The 13,357-nt window shown below is 43.4% G+C and overlaps 2 protein-coding genes across 4 annotated transcripts in view; one reads left to right on the plus strand and one right to left on the minus strand.

Annotated features, from left to right (window-relative positions):
- Window positions 1–12,942, minus strand: part of LOC145350778 (uncharacterized) — an 83,484-nt gene extending 70,542 nt beyond the window's left edge. The window contains exon 1 of the mRNA XM_080200063.1: window positions 12,860–12,942. The gene's annotated coding sequence lies outside the window, so the exon portion shown is untranslated. The remainder of the gene's footprint in view (window positions 1–12,859) is intronic.
- A 26-nt stretch (window positions 12,943–12,968) lies between these two features.
- Window positions 12,969–13,357, plus strand: part of gpcpd1 (glycerophosphocholine phosphodiesterase 1) — a 50,452-nt gene continuing 50,063 nt past the window's right edge. Inside the window, exon 1 of one of the 3 annotated variants that reach the window (XM_080200059.1) lies at window positions 12,969–13,097. The gene's annotated coding sequence lies outside the window, so the exon portion shown is untranslated. The remainder of the gene's footprint in view (window positions 13,098–13,357) is intronic. The other 2 variants (XM_080200061.1, XM_080200060.1) reach the window with 2 other exon arrangements.

Genomic DNA, 13,357 nt, shown 5'->3' on the forward strand with positions numbered 1-13,357 from the left:
TTGACTATCTATGTCAAGGATTCACTGATCTCAGCCAGCCAGAGGTCTCCTCAGAGGACAGAATTGTCCCAGCCCCTCTAATACGAGGATTGTCGCTAGCAGTGAGTGAAGAGCTGCAATTACAGAGGAATTTGAGCTGATTAAAAGTAAAGGCATAGCACCACAGGGATTATGATCTCATTCGTAAGAAATCTGCTAATTTGGATGTAATTAATGGACTTGAAGCCCAGTTCAAAGCCCTCCCCCATTCACCTGCCTCCCCAATAAGATCTGCACCTTTGGTGCTAGTCATGAGCATGGTCATAAAGGTCCTGAGGGTTAGCTGGGCTCAAGTTAGAGGCAAGGCATTGACCTCTGCACTTTGACCCCAGGATGGGGATCATGTGGCTGGATTGCCCTTTTTAATCCTGTAAACCTGAGCATCACTCTTGAGGTGGTGATTTCAGGCATCTCTCTGATCAATGTCTTCATCCTGCTCTGTTGACTGTGAAAACTTTGAAGTGGGCTGGTCACTTAAACCTCCATGCCCCCTGGACACCTGACAGGCTTCCAAATCACAACTGCACTGTGCTGTATACGTGGAGTACAGTATTTCAACTTGCCGATTGTTTTTTTCCAGGTGAGAAATTCTGAAAGAACATAATTCTGATTTTTATACGGATTCCTATGAGGACTTATGTTTTGTTTAAAGCCGTTTCACTAAAAGATAGTTCACAAAACATAATTAGGACCTTGAATCAGAAATTATTGTAAATGCAAGTTCATGCTTGTTTTTTGATTGGAGTCTTGTAGATATTGGGAAGGTTTTGAGGGATCTGGAGGTGAGCTACTCATTGCAGAACAGCCAGCCTTTACTTGAAATCGGTAGCCAGACTATTGAGGTGACTGGTGTATTCTACCTCTAGCCAATAATGCCCTCTATGTTATGAGAATGCATGTTATGAAAATATAATTTCTAATTCTTTTTTGGCTGAGCTTTTAAAAAAAGCAATGAACTGTAATTCTATTAAGTGCAGGATTGCTAGCCACACAGAATATTCAACTTGCTGGAATCGTGCTGTAACAGAGCACATGCTTTAAGTTGGTGATTAGGAGCAGCTGTCCCTAACTGGGGAAAGATTAGGCAATCATTGCAAGAGTATAAAAACCAAATCACATCAAGTTTTGAGGAGATCAAGAGAAATGTGTGCCCCCATTTCCTATCAGCTTTCACACTATCTTGCAACATTTCAAAAGTTCCTGAAATGAGTCATCAAAACGCAAATACCTGTTCCACAAAACAATGACAACAGCAGAACAGTTTTAGCAAACCAGAGAGATTGCACGGAAAGACCACCTCTCTCTCTCTCTGGATTTCTAATGTGAATTCTACTGCAAATCCAGATCTCCCAGGGAAGTCTGTTCCATGCAGCTATATCCAGAAAGAAAACTGAATACAAACAACCACACTTGTTCACCTCCCTCATAAACTTCAGAAAACCATCTGGCTAATTCTTTATAATTTCAGAGTATACATTGTGACACTCCTGCAAAGCACATCCTCGCTAAATTCATGAAAAAGCTTTGTTATGATCAGATTTGCGTGATATAATATGAGTCATTCTTATCCCCCCTCACTTGGCCATGACACTCATAACATTGATGATGCGGCACTTGTCGAACGACCATTGAAGGTTAGGACATTGCTTATTAGAGATTATCATTGTTTGGCATTTACATGATACAAATATACCAGCTACTTACTCATTTTCTCATATTCCACATTATTCGCACATGTAATTTTCAGGACTAAATTTTTCCTTTACTACTATGTCCCACAGATGACATGAATAAATCTTTCATTTCTCAGGATTGTAATGAGTGTCTCACTAAAGATGTTTAAACTTCAACAATTGCTTTAAATCTGTCAACAATATATCTTTTCTGACAATACCGGGGAACTGAGTGAAAGTTATGGTGAAATAGCAAAGCCTATTTAAGCACCTGACACAAAGTATATTGATAATGAAAGGGAAGTTGGAGCTACTGGCACTCTGAGATTAGCATCTTTTCCAACATTTGTTGAGAGCCAGGAGGAAGAGAACTCGTCCCTTGGCCCTTCAGAAAAGCCTTTGGGTGCCGACCTGCGAACACACACACACACACACATCTCATGTACTGAGGTATCCATCATACTGGCCCCTCACTTTTCCTCCAGCTATAATTGATGACCCTTGCCTGACATGATTAATGGGGTCCATCCCCAAGGGTTCACAATTATTGTCTCCTACTGCTGGTTTTCCATTCTGACCGCTGGCCAGACTATTTATTTGTCTACTTTTCTATAGGGAACAGAACAAAAAAGTAATAAGACCCTGCAAAATTAACACAACCCAGTCTTGTTGAGCTATTTGTTATTTTTGGCCTCTCCCACACACCACAGTCAACCTTTGTGTAAATATAAGGGCTGTTTACTCTTTCCCTCCAAACAAATTTTGCCTGGCCTACTGAGTGTTTTCCGCTATTTTGTTTTTTTGTTGATATTTCCAGGATCCTCTGTATTTTGCTTTTATTTCAAAAGAGACGAGTCAAAGAAAAATCCATCAAAGTATAATTCCAATTCACTAGTTCTTACTTTAGAAACTCTTAATGCTTTAAAATTGTGGTGGGGTGGTTTCTTACCAAAAAATGGCAGACAGTTGTTTCTGGTGAGAAAACCAGCGTGTTTCTGATAGAAACATGCCAGTTTTCTCTCCAAATCCGATGAAATTCTGCCTAACAAAATCATGTTTCATGCTGTCACGGAGAGGAGCAGGGCGTCAGCACATTGGCAAAACCCAGCTGCACTGAGATTGGGGTACCATCTTTAAAGAGTGCCCCGATCATTACAGGAATAAACCTCATCCCCAGCCCACTACAGAGGTCTCAGGGGTTCACCTCTCCACCCCCAATCAAAGTGGGTACTCCCCTCCCCCTCCCCCTCCCCTGATCATCGACCCCTCGCTCCCCCCCCCCCAATCATTGGCCCTTCCCCCAACTTCCCTCTGATCATCAGTCCTTCCCCTGATCATTGGCCCTTTATCCCCAATCATCAGCTCCTTTCCCCCACTTCTTCTCAATCATCAGCCTCTTTCCCCGATCTTGGGCCCCTTCTTCCTTTTCTCCCACTAATCATCAGCCCCTTTCCCTCAATCGTTGGGTATTGGCTCTTCCCCCTTACCCCCTGATCATCTGCGTCTCTCCAGAATAGGAGCCAGCACACCCCCTACACCACCGCCTCTCCCCCCACCCCCCCAACCACACAGCCATCACCAACATCCTCTGTCCACTCCTAACCCACAACAAAATCTGAATAACTCTCCTCCTACCCGCCCCATGAGGCTCCCATTGAGATCCACCCCTTGACGCAGGTTGGCAGTGCCAGTTTGGTACTGCTAGGCTGGCATGGGTGTAGTGCCAAATGGCAATGCCAACCTGTGCCAAGGGGCAGTGCTAGAGTGCATTGCCAGGCCATTGCCTGGCCATGTAAAAGGCGGGGAATTATAGGCCGGTTAGTTTAACGTCTGTGGTAGGTAAAATGTTAGAATCCGTCATTAAGGAGGAAATTGCGAGGCATCTTGAAGGCAATTGCTTAATAGAGCGGACGCAGCATGGTTTCATTAAAGGGAAGTCGTGTCTGACAAATTTACTGGAGTTCTATGAGGATGTGTCTAGGGCGGTGGATAGAGGAGAGCCGGTGGATGTGGTCTTTCTGGATTTTCAGAAGGCGTTTGACAAAGTACCTCACAAGAGGTTATTGCAGAAGGTCGAGGGACATGGAGTTGGGGGTAGGGTGTTAGCGTGGATAGAGGATTGGTTGTCAAATAGGAGGCAGAGAGTGGGGGTCAACGCGTGCTATTCGGATTGGCGGATGGTGACTAGTGGAGTGCCCCAGGGGTCGGTGCTGGGGCCTCAGCTTTTTACCATTTATATAGATGATCTGGAGGAGGGAACCGAGTGTAGGGTGTCGAAATTTGCTGATGACACCAAGATTGGGGGAACGGCAAATTGTGCGGAGGGTGTGGAGAGTCTGCAGAAGGATCTAGATAGGCTGGGCGAATGGGCCAGGAAATGGCAAATGGAATTTAATGTTGGCAAGTGCGAGGTGGTCCACTTTGGTAGGAATAATGGTAGGAAGGATTATTACTTACGTGGCGAAAAACTGCAGCAGGCGACAGCGCAGAGGGACCTCGGGGTCCTTGTGCATGAGTCGTAAAAACCCAGCTTGCAGGTGCAGCAGGTGGTCAGGAAGGCGAATGGGATGCTGGCCTTCATAGCGAAGGGGATTGAATATAAAAGTAGGGAGGTCTTGCTGCAGCTGTATAGGGCATCGGTGAGGCCACAGCTGGAGTACTGTGTGCAGTTTTGGGCGCCGAACCTGCGCAAAGGTATTTTGGCCTTGGAGGGAGTGCAGAGGAGGTTTACTAGGCTGATACCGGAGTTGAGGGGGTTGAGCTATGAGGAGAGGCTGAATAAACTAGGCTTGTACTCGTTAGAGTTTAGAAGAATGAGGGGAGATCTCATTGAGACGTATAAGATGATGAATGGGATGGATAGGATAGAGGTGGAGAGACTCTTCCCGCTCAAAAAAGACAGTAGGACTGGGGGGCACAGCCTCAAGATAAAGGGGGGGCAGTTTAGAACGGAGTTGAGGAGGAACTTCTTCACTCAAAGGGTGGTGAATCTCTGGAATTCTCTGCCCGTTGAAGTGGTGGAGGCTGCCTCGCTAAATATTTTTAAGACGTGGGTTGATGGGTTTTTGATAAGAGAGGGGATTAAGGGTTATGGGGAGAGGGCGGGAAGGTGGAACTGAGCCACGACAGATCAGCCATGATCTTATTGAATGGCGGGGCAGGCTCGAAGGGCTAGATGGCCTACTCCTGCTCCTATTTCTTATGTTCTTATGTCCGTCATCCCCAGGGGCTGTATTCACCTCGGAGCCTTCTGGAAGAACCCGCCCTACAGGTTCATGTCTAGGTGAACTTGTTGTACATGGCGCCAGCTTGCCATCACTCTGAAGCCCGTTGAATATCCAGTAAGGGAGGAAATCCTGAAGCGATTGCTTGCTTTCTGCAGTCCTGTAGCGCGTTTCACGCCAATCTACCAGTAAGGGGCCAGGGAGGGGAGGTGGGGTTGGGGGGCGAGGGGAGGGAGGCAGGAGAGGGGAGGGGTGTGGGGGGAGAGATTATGGGACAGGGGAGAGGGGGGTGGGTGAGAGGGAAGGGGGACAGGGGAGAGGGGAGGGGGCAGAGGGGAGGGGGGGTCGGGGGAGGGGGAGAGGGAGGGGGGGGGGGGCGTGAAGATCGGAACTCGGAAACTCGCCAGCATGAATCATGCTTACCAGATTTTGAGACAGAGATGGAGGATGCAGGTTCAAAATTGCCCTGTTAATTAATAACAAGCTGTTGCCAAAAACTCTGCATTGGCTTGTAAAGGAAATATTTATTTTTTTCTGTGAAAAGGTGAATTAAGAAGAAAGACCATGAAGTTCTGAGAAAAACGCACGCTAAATTCCTGTTCCAGTCTTTCCTGCGCAATATTGCTTTTGTTGATGTGGCCATTTGGCAAGGATTTTCTTTTTCACTTTATCACAAAGTTATCTGATTAGAATTTGTGCACGGTCAATAAATGAAAATATCAGAGTGAAGGGTCAACAGAAAGTCAAAAACCTCTTCCCAGAAACAAAACTAGGAGTGTCATCACTACTCTGATAATGAGCAGCAACCAAATTTCTCCTAATATGAAGATAAGCACCTAAAGTAATCACACCAGAATTCAGTGACTACCCTGGTGGTTCCATGGGGCCCACTAAATAAACACCAAGATATATATATGTCACATGCTTTATGTGGGAAAGGTAGAGATTTGACACTTTCAAGGATATCGTTAAGGTTGGCCATGTTATTTTCTCCATAAGGAGGGGATAAAAATAGCCACAAATTCAAAACCGTAACTACTAATTTATGGTTGAATTTACTCTCTAACTCTAGTACTGAGAAAACATATTAGTCGAAGATTACAGCTGCTTTTAGATTGCAATTCAGAATCAGCTAAATATAGGACTGTGCACTGTAGCATGTTATGATGCATTACACCCCAGTATTGAGAAGCTATCATAAACCATCTGAGCAAACAAGTCTCAGGCAATTAGCATTGTGCATGTTCCCAGAAATAGTCTTGCTGAAAGATAAATACTGACCAGGATGTCAAAATCTTTGTAGATTTTGAGTTTGTGCATGTTCCCAGAAATAGTCTTGCTGAAAGATAAATACTGACCAGGATGTCAAAATCTTTGTAGATTTTGAGTTTGTGCGATAGAGTGACAGTGAATTAGCATATTTATTTACATCTCCTGATTTTCATTGCCTTCAGCAATAAGATCTGAACTTCTTGTGATAGCGTTATTCAAAGTGCAATGTGGAACATTTTGGTTATGAGGAAAACACATTATTTTAATCTTATTTGGATCATTGGTGAGGTCATATTTGGGTGGTTCCTCTTCGAAAGCTAAACACTCAAAACATAGCTCATGAGTCAAAAACAGCTGCAAGCTCAAACACAGAAGGCAACATTTAAGAGAGAGAGAAATAAGGTAATGGTTCAGGCAATTCTGATGAATGTTATTCAAAATGTTAACCTTTGTCTCCCCAGATGCTGTCTGAACATTCCATGTTTCCATTACTTTGTTTTGCTTAAATAATTATACAGATGTATTCCTTTGAAATAGGCTTCAAAATTAGTATCCTCTCTTAAAAGATTGCTCTGCCGGGTCTGGGAATCTCATATTCTGAAAATATTTTCAATGCTAATGGAATCTATTAGTAGGGCAGAAGAATCACTAAGCAACATTTTTTTTAGGTAGCTCTAAATGTCATAGTTTTCAGATTGGAAAAGCAAACTGAAATTTATTGCCCTCTCTTTCAAACGATCCAATCTCTTGAAACAGGACGCAATAGCCACATCACCATTGCTAATGAGAGTCTGATAACTGATACCACCACACTGAATTCCAAAGGTCAGCAAAACATTCATAGCTTTGCACAAGAAGTTATGTGGTTACATAACCATGTGATGTAGTGCTTTTCAACACCACCCATGCCAAAAGCTGCAACACTTACTAAACATTTTGTGAAAGGCTTGAAGGCTAACTTATTCATCTGAATTGATCAATTGACCAAGGTTTTGGTAATTTGCCCTAATATCCTTTTATGTGGTTCAATGTCAGTTTGTTTATGCTCCCAAACTGCCTTGTCATGTTTTCCCATGTCCTTCCTAACGTGTATAGTAATCACCAAGCCAGGCAATAACTTTAAAGTGGTCAAAGCTCCCAGAGCAGCCTTCTGCCGTGATTCATTGATTGGGTGTGCCCCAATTGTAGTCGGGGTTTCCTGCAAGGCCCCACCGATTTGCTGCACAAAGGCCTTGGCCAGTGCAGAAACATTTGAGAAGGGCCCAATGTTGGCTTGACAAGTTAAACTCACTGTATAAATACAAGTTGTTGTTGAATTGTTATGCAGTTCTGAACGTTATAAAGGGCAATACCAGTGTATTTATACTGGTATCACTCAATCCCCTCTCATTCCTATGCTTTCTGTCTTAAAATTACTGGTCAAAGATCGTGTGGGGACTCATTTTACCCGGATTTGAACTTTGCCTATTCAACAGGTACAGGATATGTGTGTGTGTGTGTGTGTGTGTGTGTGTGTGTTCAATAGAGCAGTAAAAGTGACAACTGCTGTGACCCCAGCTTTCTCCAATCAGCAGGATTTTAACCATGCACTTTTCACAGTGTACCAGCTGCCTATGCAATTAGAATCCTAATGATATTTTAACAAAAAAATCTGCCAGTCCCAGATTTGTAAGATTGTTGCTCATGTCATGATAAATTAATATTCCATTGCAGTTTTATTGTAACTCCTCCTTTCATAAATGTTGGACTTCAGTTTTTATCAAAAGAATTGGAATTCTACAACACAAACTCCCAAAACCATGAAATCCAGTGCAAAACGAAGGTGTTCAAAAAGACACAGACTTCAGAAAGTATGCATATAGAACGTAGTGAAGCCATGAATTAATTTCAAAATTTCTCGTGTGGCCTTCCCTTCACTTTTGCTGTAAATTTGTAGGCAGAGAAGAAATGTTTATTCATTATAAAACACTTTTCATAACATTAAGGTGTCCTGAAATGCTTTATAATAAACAAAATAATCTTGAACTTTAGTAATTAGCAGCACAGTGGTTAGCATTGTTGCCTCGCAATGCCGGGGACTTGAGTTTGATTGCAGCCTTGGGTGACTGTGCAGAGTTTGCATATTCGCTCCATGTCTGCATGGGTTTACTCTGGGTTTTCCAGTTTCCTCCCACAGTCCAAAGATGTGCAAATTTGCCATGCTAAATTGCCCCTTAGCGTCCCAAGGTGAGGTAGGCCAATCAGGACTCAGATGAGGAGGAATTTCTTCAGTCAGAGGGATGGATATGTGGGAGGAAGCTCTTTTGGAATTCTCTGCCCATGAGGGCAATGGAAGCTCAGCCATTGAATATGTTCAAGGCAATGGTCGATAGATTTCTAGATACCAATGACATTAACGTACACAAAGATAGCATTGAAAGATGGCATTAAGATAGAAGATCAGCAATGATCCAGTTAAATATTAGAGTAAGCTCACGGGGCTGAATGCCCCTGAATGCCCTGCTCCTGCTCTCATGTTGTTTGTGTCCCTATGTTGACCAGACTATTCTTACCATCACCTTTTTCTCACCGACATGCTGTCGTAGAACATAGAACGCTACAGCACAAACAGGCCCTTAGGTCCACAAGTTGTGCCGATCATATCCATACCTACCAGGCCTATCTATAACTCTCAATCCCATTAAATCCCATGTACTCATCCAGAAGTCTCTTAAAAGACCCCAGCGAGTTTGCTTCTACCACCACCGACAGCAGCCGATTTCACACATTCACCACCCTCTGAGTGAAAAACTTACCCCTGACATCTCCTCTGTACCTGCTCCCCAGCACCTTAAACCTGTGTCCTCTCGTAGCGACCATTTCAGCCCTGGGAAATAGCCTTCGAGAATCCACTCTATCTATACCTCTCAACATCTTATAAACCTGCAGTAACATTTTCCAAAATGCAACATCAATTTCCATGTGTGCTACAACACCTGGCTCTATCTTGCCAGTGCACCTCTCTTGACCCATCATTGTCTCTAACTTCCAAGCTTGTTCTGATACTGCATGAGCAGGAATTTCCTCAAACTACACAGTTGCAAGGTCAAAGTCTTTGGTTATCACATCAAACACCACTGCCTAACCATCAATTCCATCCTTCTTTCTGATAACTGTCTTTGAAGGAACCAGTCTGTTTGGAACTTGGTATCATATCTGACCCCAAACTGAGCTTCCTCCCACATATCCATCCATTTCCTACTCTGTAACACCTCCCACATAGCCATCCATTTCCTGCCTCTGTTTCTGCAACCTCATTCATACTTTAGTTATCTCTTTAATGCAGTCCCAGCTGGCCTCCCATGTTCGACCTGACTTCACATAAAACACTGCAACTTGACAAATTTAATCATCACTGTCCTACATTGGTTCCCAGTTAAACAACACTTCAATTTTAAAATTCTAACCTGTGTTTTGATGTCTCTCCATGGCTTTGCCACCACCTTCGTTATCTCTTCCAGCTTCATAACCATCCAACATCCGCATTTCTCTAATTCCAACCTTTTGCAAATTCCCAATTTCAAACAGGTAACCTTAAGCTCTTGAAATCTATTCCCCATTTCTCCTCATTCCTTCACTAAGATCCACCCTGATGTGGTTTAAGTAATATAAGTATCAAATTTTGTTTGATATAACACTCCTGTGAAGTGCCTTAAGAATCTTTCTTATATTAAAGACATTATCCCAGTCTTTTAGCTAAGAACTGTAGGCAGAGAAAGAATGACTACAACGATGATTTTAACAATAATGGTAATATTGGTTGTAAATGGCTATTCTGGTTGAGAGTTAAGCATGCTGGGATTTTTGGTCAACTTATAATGAAAACGAGATGCAGATCATAAAGTTTGAGTCAGGATTCTAGTCTGGGAACTGTGGTCTGACACTATGTTGACCAAATATGGGAAATGGTTTACTTTTGAGTAGTCTGGATGGTATCAAATTTTTCTGCCATTATGTGAGAGACATGCAGATTGAACTAAGCATAATGACATTGTTTACAAGTAATTTCATTGGCTGTTTGAGCGTGTGATCAGTTTCCGGTTACACGATTGGCTGGATGACACAGAATCTTCTGGAAGCAAGTGAATAATTTGTAGATAAAAGATATGTGCAATCTTTTGTTTGCCAATGACAACTCTATAGAGAGTCACCATCGTAAGAAGTGTGCCCTGAAATATTCTTCAGAGAGAAGATAGATTGGAAATAGGGAATATCTTTTGGCCAAGGTTTTCTAAACTCAGTTGTATCTATTTTCAGTAAAATAATTAAAGTTAATGTTCAATTAAAAGTTAAAGTTCAATAAAAGAGCTAGAGGGTTGCAACTGTATAAGTTTGAGTTGGTACCCAGTGTTAAATGAAGAGAGATTGTTTGATTAATTAAGAGTCTACTCCCGTTCTTGTTTGCCTCATTAAACTGGAATGCTTGGAGGGTGTTTGAATTGAAAGCCAAACAACAGATCAAAAGCATCAGATCAAGCCCAAGATCAGGTGCAATACCTTTTCTTGTCAGCTTGGATCTGTATGTCTCTCTTGTGGGGATCATGAAAGAGATTCAACTTGAACTTGAATTTGTTTTTGCAGCAAGCAAGGAAATGGAATAAGAGCTTGCTTGCCCTGTCCATTCTGTGCATTGGCTTTGTAACTTTAAGAATGGTTTAATAATTGTTGTAAGGAGGAAAATGCAAACTGCTGTTATCATAAGATGAGTACTGAAGCAAAAAGTGCTGAATTGTGCACAATGTCAAGTGCTGCTCACCAAGAATAATTCAGACTGGGAGGTAGAGGGGGGAGGAAGGACGTTGCAAGAGCTCAGGAAACTACAAAGGGTTGTGAATGTAGTCCAGACCATCAACAAGACAACCTCCCATCCATTGACTCCATCTAAACTTCCAGCTGCTTCCACCTTCTTCCATTGGAAAAAAGATACACAAGTCTGAGAACACGTTCCAACAACTCAAGAACAGCTTCTTCCCTGCTGCCATCAGACTTTTGAATGGACCCATTATAAATTAAGCTGATCTTTCTCCTTAACTTATCTGTAACTGCAACACTAAATTTAAGTTGATTTATTAGTGTCACAAATAGACTTACATTAACACTGCAATGAAGTTACTGTGAAAATCCCTGAGTCACCACACTCTGGCACTTGTTCAGTTACACTGAAGGAGAATTTAGCATAGCTAGTCCACTTAACCAGCACGTGTTTTAGACTGTGGGAGGGAATCTGAGAACCCAAAGGAAACCCACACAGACACAGGGAGAACATGCACACACCGCACAGTAACCCAAGCCAGGAATTTAACCTGGGTCCCTGGCACCACGAGGCAGCTGTGCTTTGATTTGATTTATTATCGTCACATGTATTAGTACACAGTGAAAAGCATTGCTTCTCACATGCTATATAGACAAAGCATACCATACATAAAGAAAGAAAGGAGAAAGTGCAGCATGTAGTGTTACAGTCATAATTAGGGTGTCGAGAAAGATCAACTTAATACAAGGTAGGTCCATTCAAAAGTCTGATGCCAGCAGGAAAGAAACTGTTCTTGAGTCAGTTGATACATGTCCTCAGATGTTTGTATTTTTTTCCCAACAGAAGGTAGAAGAAAATATATTCAGACTGCTTTTCCGAGATAGTGGGAAGTGTAGACAGAGTTAATGAATGGGAGGCTGGTTTGCATGATAAACTGGGCTTCGTTCACGACCCTTTTTAGTTTTCTGGGGTCTTGGACAGAGCAGGAACCATATCAAGCTGTGATACAATCAGAAAGTAGGCTTTCTATGGCGCATCTGCAAAAGTTGGTGAGAGTCACAGCGACACGCCAGATTTCCTTAGCCTCCTGAGAAAGGTGTTTGTGGATTTTCTTAACTTAGCGTTGGCATGGAGGGACCAGGACAGATTGTTGGTGAGTTGGACACTTAGAAACTTGAAGCTGTCAACCATTTCCCCTTTGTTCCTGCTGATGTGGACAGGAGCATGTCCTCCACTACACTTCCTGAAGACAATGACATTTTGTCGACATTGAGGGAGAGATAATTGACATCACATCAGTTCACCAGATTCTCTATCTCTTTCCTGTACTCCGTCTCATCGTTGTTTGAGATCCGGCCCATTACGGTGGTGTCATTGACAAACTTGAAAATCAAATTGGAGGGGATTGTGACCACACAGTCATCGGTGTGTGCTAACTAACCACTGTGTTACTGTGTCGCTCTACATTCGGCACCCTCTCCTTTCCTTCTGCCCTATGTTCTATGTGAATGGTGCGTTTTTGTCCGTACAGCGTGCAAAAAACAATACTTTTCACTGTATCCCAATACATGTGACAATAATAAATCAAATATATATATATCTTTTACATCATAAATGACTGTCTTCTAAAGACCAGAATTAAAACAGAAATGAGAAGTTCTGAGCAAGAGTGATCTGAAATCGGAAATTGAAAAAAAACAACACGCAAGCAGAAAACCCTGCAGAGTCTCAGCGTTTTGCTCAGAGAAGGAGGCAGCTGCTCACAAGCCACCTTGTCCCCAGCTGACTCCCCTCCCCCCGCTTCCAACCTGCGCACAGCGCATGCGTGCCACCTCGGGTCGATGGATAGCAGGACTCACCAATTAGGCGGAAGGAGGACAGCGCCGCTGACTAATGGGGAAGAGCGGTGGGCGGGACCCTGAATGGGGGTTGCGGCTGCGTTCTGGATGTTGTAATCCAAGTTGTCGGTCCGGTGGTGGTGGTGAAGGAGGTGGTGCTGTGTTTGTCTTCTTACTCCGCTTCCTCGTTATTTTTATTAGAAACCGCTCCCTTCTTCTATCCGTCGACGAAGAAGGTCGGATTGATGATTTGCTTTAGGTAGGTTGCGGCGATCGGAGTGACTGTGAGTCGGAGGGCGAGATGCTCGGTGCTGCTGCGATTGTCGCCGCCGGCAAGTGAACCGGTTCCAGGCGGTTCGGGTATTTCCGTTAAACCCGGCGCATGAATAATGCGGGGGCGGGGGTGGGGGAATTGAGTGGGACTGGGTGAAATGAAGGGGATGGGGGAATTGAGGGGTAGAGGGGGGTGCGGGAATTGAGGGGAACGGGGAATCGAGGGCTAGAGGGGGATGCGGGCAT

The sequence above is a fragment of the Carcharhinus amblyrhynchos genome, chromosome 12 (assembly GCF_965287045.1).
Source record: "Carcharhinus amblyrhynchos chromosome 12, sCarAmb.v2.hapA, whole genome shotgun sequence".
Lineage (NCBI taxonomy): Eukaryota > Metazoa > Chordata > Chondrichthyes > Carcharhiniformes > Carcharhinidae > Carcharhinus > Carcharhinus amblyrhynchos.